The sequence below is a fragment of the Squalius cephalus genome (assembly GCF_949319135.1).
Source record: "Squalius cephalus genome assembly, chromosome: 23".
Lineage (NCBI taxonomy): Eukaryota > Metazoa > Chordata > Actinopteri > Cypriniformes > Leuciscidae > Squalius > Squalius cephalus.
Window position 1 is genome coordinate 2,928,169 of NC_137144.1, and position 7,825 is coordinate 2,935,993.

Below are 7,825 nucleotides of genomic sequence, written 5' to 3' on the forward strand. Positions count from 1 at the left end.
TGTAAACAAATGACATAGAGTATTAAGGTGTGTGTGTGTGTGTGTGTGTGTACACAAGAGTACACACTCCAGCTTATGAAATGTGTTTTGTGTTGTAAGTGTTTGTTGCACATTTTGATGCCTTGATAACATTTATATATTTAATGTTCTAACCTAAAAATGTTAGACGAGCTTTCTTTCTTCCAACTTACCTTCTCCATCACGACGTGTGTTCGCGTGATGTTGTTGGTTACTTAGTAACTAACGAACGTACGGCGGCCGAGAATTTTCCGTCAACTTCCGCGTGTTCGCGCCTATGGTTCGCGCATCTATGACGCAATCTGGCCGAGATACGTGCTGGCGGGAGGAAACTTCAGTTTGTGTGCCTGCGCCTCGTATACAACGTTATATATAAAGCTTGCAGGACAACTTGGTTGGCATTGCCTTTTCAGCGTGAGAAATACACGGTGTGGCGTGTGAGCGTGTGAACTGGTTGAATTGCGTGTGTCTCACGGCCAATGCGTGAGACTTGAGAACCCTGGTCAACAATGAAAATATAAAAGGTATTTTGCATGTTCTACACAGTCAAGCATGTTTTCATATTCAAGGTCTGTTCTAAAAGTATCTGGACTGGTTATGAGTCTCCACACAAGATCATGAAACGTGAACAAGCTCTAATATGTCTCCATCTTTAACAGCCTTTTTCTTCTCCATTTGATGATTTCAGACACACATGAGGCTTCATGATAGATGGAGTGACACCATAAACTCTGATTAGAGATTCACAATCAGTCCTGATACTTTCTGAACAGACTCATGATTCATGATCTTACTTTAGTGATGGCGGTCCATCTAGTGGAAGTGTAGCAGAAGCAGTCGAACAACAGGAGAGATCAGCAGTCTGTGAGTGTTTACTTTTCCCAGTAGATTTTAGCGCGGCTGTGTTGCTAGGAAGTGTGTTTTACCGTGTTTTTACTATGGTAAAAACGCACGTGTGACTTTGTTTGTGCGTCGTGACTGGTTAGTTTCGCTTGACTAAACAGGAGGGCGGGACCTAAGCCAGTTAAAGTATTTATTCTAAGAAACTGCTAGTACTTATCAGAAGAAGCAGTCGAACAACAGGAGAGATCAGCAGTCTGTGAGTGTTTACTTTTCCCAGTAGATTTTAGCGCGGCTGTGTTGCTAGGAAGTGTGTTTTACCGTGTTTTTACTATGGTAAAAACGCACGTGTGACTTTGTTTGTGCGTCGTGACTGGTTAGTTTCGCTTGACTAAACAGGAGGGCGGGACCTAAGCCAGTTAAAGTATTTATTCTAAGAAACTGCTAGTACTTATCAGAAGAAGCAGTCGAACAACAGGAGAGATCAGCAGTCTGTGAGTGTTTACTTTTCCCAGTAGATTTTAGCGCGGCTGTGTTGCTAGGAAGTGTGTTTTACCGTGTTTTTACTATGGTAAAAACGCACGTGTGACTTTGTTTGTGCGTCGTGACTGGTTAGTTTCGCTTGACTAAACAGGAGGGCGGGACCTGCTGTATTCAATAAAGAGGTATTAGGTGTGTATAAAATTGGTTAGTGCACCGCGGCAGCGGTCGCGGCAGCCCTCGTGTGAAGACCTCATCGTGTGAAGACCGAAGAGTGTAAAGACCAACGACTCTACCTGTGCGACTCCACCGAGCAAGGACACCAACAAGGCACTTGAGTATTAATTTTCCCTACTTATTCCTTTACTTTCTCGTCTACACAACTTTTTCATCTGATCTATTTGTTTGTGACCTTACACTATGTGTTTTCAAATCCCTACTATTACTAACACACGTAAATCAAATGTCACACGTCAGAGGCAGTCCAATCCTAACAACCTGCGTACTTTTCCGGTGTCTTCTAGTACTATATTCTCTTTTCCTATTGGTCTCTGGAATTGCCAGTCCGCTGTAAACAAAGCTGATTTCATTACATCTATTTCTAGTCATTTGGGTCTCAGTCTACTGGCCCTGACTGAGACCTGGATCAGACCAGAGGACACTGCCACACCAGCTGCCCTCTCCACTAAATTCACTTTCTCACACACCCCTCGCCTGACTGGAAGGGGTGGTGGTACTGGTCTGCTCATCTCAAACGATTGGAAATTTGATCATTTACTAACTCTGTGTGACAACAGCTCTTTTGAATCACATTCAATTACTATCACTAGCCCTATTAATATCCATTTTGTAGTTGTATATCATCCCCCAGGGCAGCTCGGCAGTTTCTTGGAAGAGCTTGATGTGCTACTCTCGTCCTTCCCTGAGGATGGTACTCCTCTCGTTGTTCTTGGAGACTTCAACATCCACCTAGAAAAACCTCAGGCTGCTGATTTCCACACTCTGCTTGCCTCATTTGACCTCAAGCGAGTATCTACTGCGACTACTCACAGATCAGGTAATATATTGGACCTTATCTACACACGCTACTGCTCCACTGACCATACACTGGTCACTCCACTGCACACCTCAGATCACTTCCTCCTCACTCTCAACATCAACCTGCCACGGAACACAACACACACTCCTCCACAGGTCACTTTTCGGCGAAACCTAAGCTCACTCTCACCCTCTCGTCTATCCTCTCTGGTCTCATCCACACTTCCTCCACCTGATCAGCTTTCAACACTAGATACTAACAGTGCAACTGATAATCTTTTCTCCACTTTAACATCCTGCTTGGACACCTTCTGCCCCCTTTCCTCCAGGCCAGCCCGCGCCACACCCTCTGCCCCCTGGTTATCTGATGTTCTCCGGGAACATCGTTCGAAACTTAGGGGTGCAGAGAGGAAGTGGCGCAAATCAAAAGATCCTACTGATCTTGGTCTTTATCAGTCCCTCCTCTCTTCCTTCTCTGATAATATCTCTACTGCTAAAATGACTTACTATCACAACAAAATTAACAATTCTTCAGACTCTCGCATGCTTTTCAAAACCTTCTCCTCTCTTCTCAACCCTCCTCCTCCTCCTCCTTCATCAACACTAAATGCTGACGATTTTGCTACATTCTTTATAAATAAAACAACCTCCATCAGCGGCCAATTTAGCAATCCACAAATTGACACACACACTTTTCCAGCTAACACGCACTCTCTACCCTCCTTCTCTCTACTCTCAGAGACAGAAGTCTCCAATCTCCTCCTTTCCAATCGCCCTACCACCTGTCCGCTTGATCCTATTCCCACTAACCTACTTCAAGCCATTTCATCCTCAGTTGTACCCACACTCACACACATCATAAACACCTCTCTTCACACTGGTACCTTTCCCACAGCATTTAAGCAGGCTCGTGTAACCCCACTGCTTAAGAAACCCACTCTAAATCCAGCACATCTGGAGAATTACAGACCAGTATCTCTCCTTCCATTCGTCGCGAAAACACTTGAGCGAGTTGTTTTCAACCAGATCTCTTCCTTCCTTACACAGAACAACCTCTTGGACAACAATCAATCTGGTTTCAAAAGCGGACACTCAACTGAGACGGCCCTGCTCTCAGTAATTGAAGCTCTGAGACTGGCAAGAGCAGCCTCCAAATCCTCAGTTCTCATCCTGCTGGATCTGTCTGCTGCCTTTGACACAGTTAACCACCAGATCCTCCTGTCAATCCTAAAGACGAAGGGCATCTCGGGAACCGCACTCCAATGGTTCAAGTCATACCTCTCAGGTAGGTCCTTTAGGGTTTCGTGGAGGGGTGAGGTGTCTAAGACACAACATCTAGCTACTGGAGTGCCTCAGGGCTCAGTGCTTGGACCACTTCTCTTCTCCATCTACATGACATCACTAGGATCTGTGATTCAGAAACATGGTTTTTCCTATCACTGCTACGCTGATGACACACAACTCTACCTCTCATTCCAGCCCGACGATCCGACGGTAGCTGATCGTATCTCAGCCTGCCTGACAGACATTTCTGGCTGGATGAAGGACCACCACCTTCAACTAAACCTTGCGAAGACAGAGCTACTCGTGGTCCCGGCCAACCCAACACTTCACCACAACTTCACCATTCAGCTAGACTCGTCATCCATAACTCCATCTAGATCAGCCAGGAACCTTGGTGTGGTAATTGATGATCAATTGAACTTCACAGACCACATTGCAAGAACTGCCCGGTCATGTAGATTTGCCTTGTACAACATTAGGAGGATCAGACCCTTCCTATCAGAACATGCTACTCAACTCCTTGTCCAAGCGCTTGTTTTATCCAGACTTGACTATTGCAACGCTCTCCTGGCTGGTCTTCCAGCTTGCACAGTCAAACCTCTGCAACTGATCCAGAACGCCGCAGCTAGAGTGGTCTTTAACGAGCCGAAAAGGGCACATGTCACTCCTCTCCTCACAAAATTGCACTGGTTGCCAGTTGCCGCTCGCATCAAATTCAAGTCACTGACGTTTGCCTACAGAACAACCACTGGTTCTGCTCCCTTTTACTTTAACTCTTTACTTCAGACTTATGTGCCTTCCAGGAACTTGCGCTCTGCAAGTGAACGGCGTCTTGTGGTGCCATCTCAAAGAGGCACAAAATCTCTTTCTCGGACCTTTACCATGACTGTTCCCTGCTGGTGGAATGATCTGCCGAACTCAACCAGAGCGGCTGAGTCCATAGCCACTTTTAAGAAACGGCTGAAGACACTTCTTTTTCGACAGCACTTGATCCAGTAATACTAACACTTTCTCTCTACTACTCTATTCTGTTCTATTAAAAAAAAAAAAAAAAAAAAAAAAAAAATGCGTTGATTTAAACTGAGAAGGGTCATAGCACTTGCATTTTGTTGTCCTACTGCTAGTTTAACTGCTTCTATTGTTCTCATTTGTAAGTCGCTTTGGATAAAAGCGTCTGCTAAATGAATAAATGTAAATGTAAATGTAGCAGTGATGATGGTCACATGACTGAATATGGACACAGAGATGGACGTTCATCTGCACATCATCAGTGTCTCAGGAGTCACAATAAAAATACAAAATAAAGTCATGATTCTGTAACTCTAGTGTATATTAGTTTGTTATCAGCACAAGCTGTTGTAAATCCTGCCCACTTCTTTGCATTGTCAGCACATGCTTCAGTGCTCTGAGAGTGTTTATAGTGCTGTGAGTTTAACACTTCATGACTGAGAGCAGAACACAATCTTCATCATCACACAAGACTAAACTACAGCAATGAACACAATCAACATCTTCATCTGGACCATTGCACTGTTTATTCAAGGTTTGTGTAATACAGTTTTTATAATGATTATTAATTGTATTAATATGTGAAATATATTTATCATATACTGTATACCATCATATATATCATTTTCTTTCAGAGTGTAGAGGACAGATCACTGTAACTCAGAGTCCATCAATAACAGCAGTTCAACCAGGAGAAGAAGTCAGAATAAACTGTAAAACCAGCAGTAATGTGTATGTTGGTGTGTGTAGTGGTAATCATTACTTAGCCTGGTACTCACAGAAACCTGGAGAAGCTCCTAAACTCCTCATATATGGAGCAACAACCCGTTATACTGGAACTCCATCTAGATTCAGTGGCAGTGGATCTGGCAGTGATTTTACTCTGACCATCAGTGGAGTCCAGACTGAAGATACAGGAGATTATTACTGTCAGAGTTATCACTGGATCAGTGGTTATGTGTTCACACAGTGATAAAGAGTCGTACAAAAACCTCTGTCAGTCAGACGTCACAGTGACTGCACTGATACAGCTGAGAGAAACTGCAGCTGCTGATGGAGGATCACAAACTACACAATATCAATGTTTAGCAAAGTTTCTAAAAACTTTTAAAAAATATACATTTATCTGTAGTAACCCAGCCAACACGTTTATGTGGGGCCCATATGGGTTACAAATGGGCGACAGGGGTACAGACTCAGAGTGGGCATGGGCTTCTTATCTGGGGCCCACTTGGGTCAACTAAGTAGGTCCAACATGGGCAAACCCAGGTGGGCTCCCTATGTGGGACCTAGTCAGTTCACTAATGGGAAATGAGTACATACCCATCCGGCACATGACCGACCTTCAACGTTGAAATATGGTTGAAATTTGAAGTTTGTTTTTGAAAAAGATGAACAAAAACACTTCTAAATCAACGTTGACATTTTTACAAGATCTGTACGTTGAAACAACATACAACAGAAATATCTGCCTTTTAACATTATTGTGATAATTAGCATTTCATGATTTTTTCTTATCATAATAGCTCTGTGTATATGTTAAAATATAATTATTATTAACAATAATAGTTTCACCCTCAAGAGAGCAGTGCAGCAGAAACCTTTTGCCTTATGTGATTTTGTGTGAATTTACAATTTTGTCTGCTTGCCTAACAGTTTACATTGCATTATTACATTTGTATTCATACTGTACACCGTCATGTCAGTCATACAGACTGCAAATAAAACTCAATACACCGCTATGTTAACTCGTGCAAACTATTGTTATTGGTTGTTTCACCGTTTTACTTTGAGCATGATTGGTTAATCTGTCTGTCTTCCAGGAAACTGTCCAATGAGAGTGTACGCCGCTCTGCGCGCCTATTTTAAGTTTGAAAATACGTCCGTTACTGTCAGTCGGTCAGCAGCTGCTGCTTGCATTGATTACTCGGTCAGACCTGGATTATTTTATATCTGTGTCACCGGTGCGGACTCGGATGACCAGCCACCCCGGACTTAGACACCACCGTGGGGAGCCGACACCACAGGTCCGCAACAGATGGACAACGCAGACAAGAGAATTTCAAAAGAATAACAATCTTTATTGAACACAATATATCAATGAGCACAAGCAGGATAGACTTCAGTGTCCTCTAGGTCTTCTTCAGCTACGGGTAAGTACTGATCTAACGTCGCGGTTTCGCCCTGACAGCGACTTCACCAATGATATAGCTCACTTCAAGACTCAGGCAGTGAGTATGCAGGTAAGGAAACTTCTCAGTCAAGGATACTTGCGTCGATACACAGTAGTGAGTGAGTGAACTTGGAGGGTTACTTCACTAGTGATGCTGCATACTTCAGAACTCAGACGGTAAGTAGGAAGGTAAAGATTCTTCTCAGTACAGAATACTTTCGTCAGTGCACAGTAGTGGGACAATGATTCAAAAGCTTACTTCACCAGCAATGCTGCATACTTCAGGACTCAGACGGTGGGTCGGAAGGTAAGGATTCTTCTCAGTACAGGATCCTTGCGTCAGTGCACGTGAGTGAGACAGTGGCTTAAAAGCTTACTTCACCAGCGATGCTGCATACTTCCAGACTCAGAGGGTAAGTATTCTTCGCAGTACAGAATACTTGGGTCGGTGCACAATAGCGAGACAATGGTTTAAAAGCTTACTTCACCAGCGATGCTGCATACTTCCAGATGCAGACAGTAAGTAGGAAGGTAAGGATTCTTCTCAATAGACACTTTCGTCGGGGCACATTAGTGAGACAATGGCTTAAAAGCTTACTTCACCAGCGATGCTGCATACTTCCAGACGGTCAGTAGAAGGTAAGGATTCTTCGCAGTACAGAATACTTGAGTCGGTGCACAGTAGTGAGACAGTGATTTAAAAGCTTACTTCACCAGTGATGCTGCATACTTCCAGGGCTCAAACAGTGAGTAAACAGGTAAGGGTTCTTCTTAGTACAGGATACTTTCGTCGGTGCACAGTAGTGAGACAGTGGTTTAAAAGCTTACTTCACCAGCCATGCTGCATTCTTCAGGACTCAAACAGTAAGTGCAAAGGTAAGGATTTTTCCACAGCAATATGTTCCTTCCTAGAGCTCACAACAGAGAGAGTGGATTAAGAGGTTTCAGCGAGGCAGTATAGTACTCAAAGCTCACTGGCCCAAG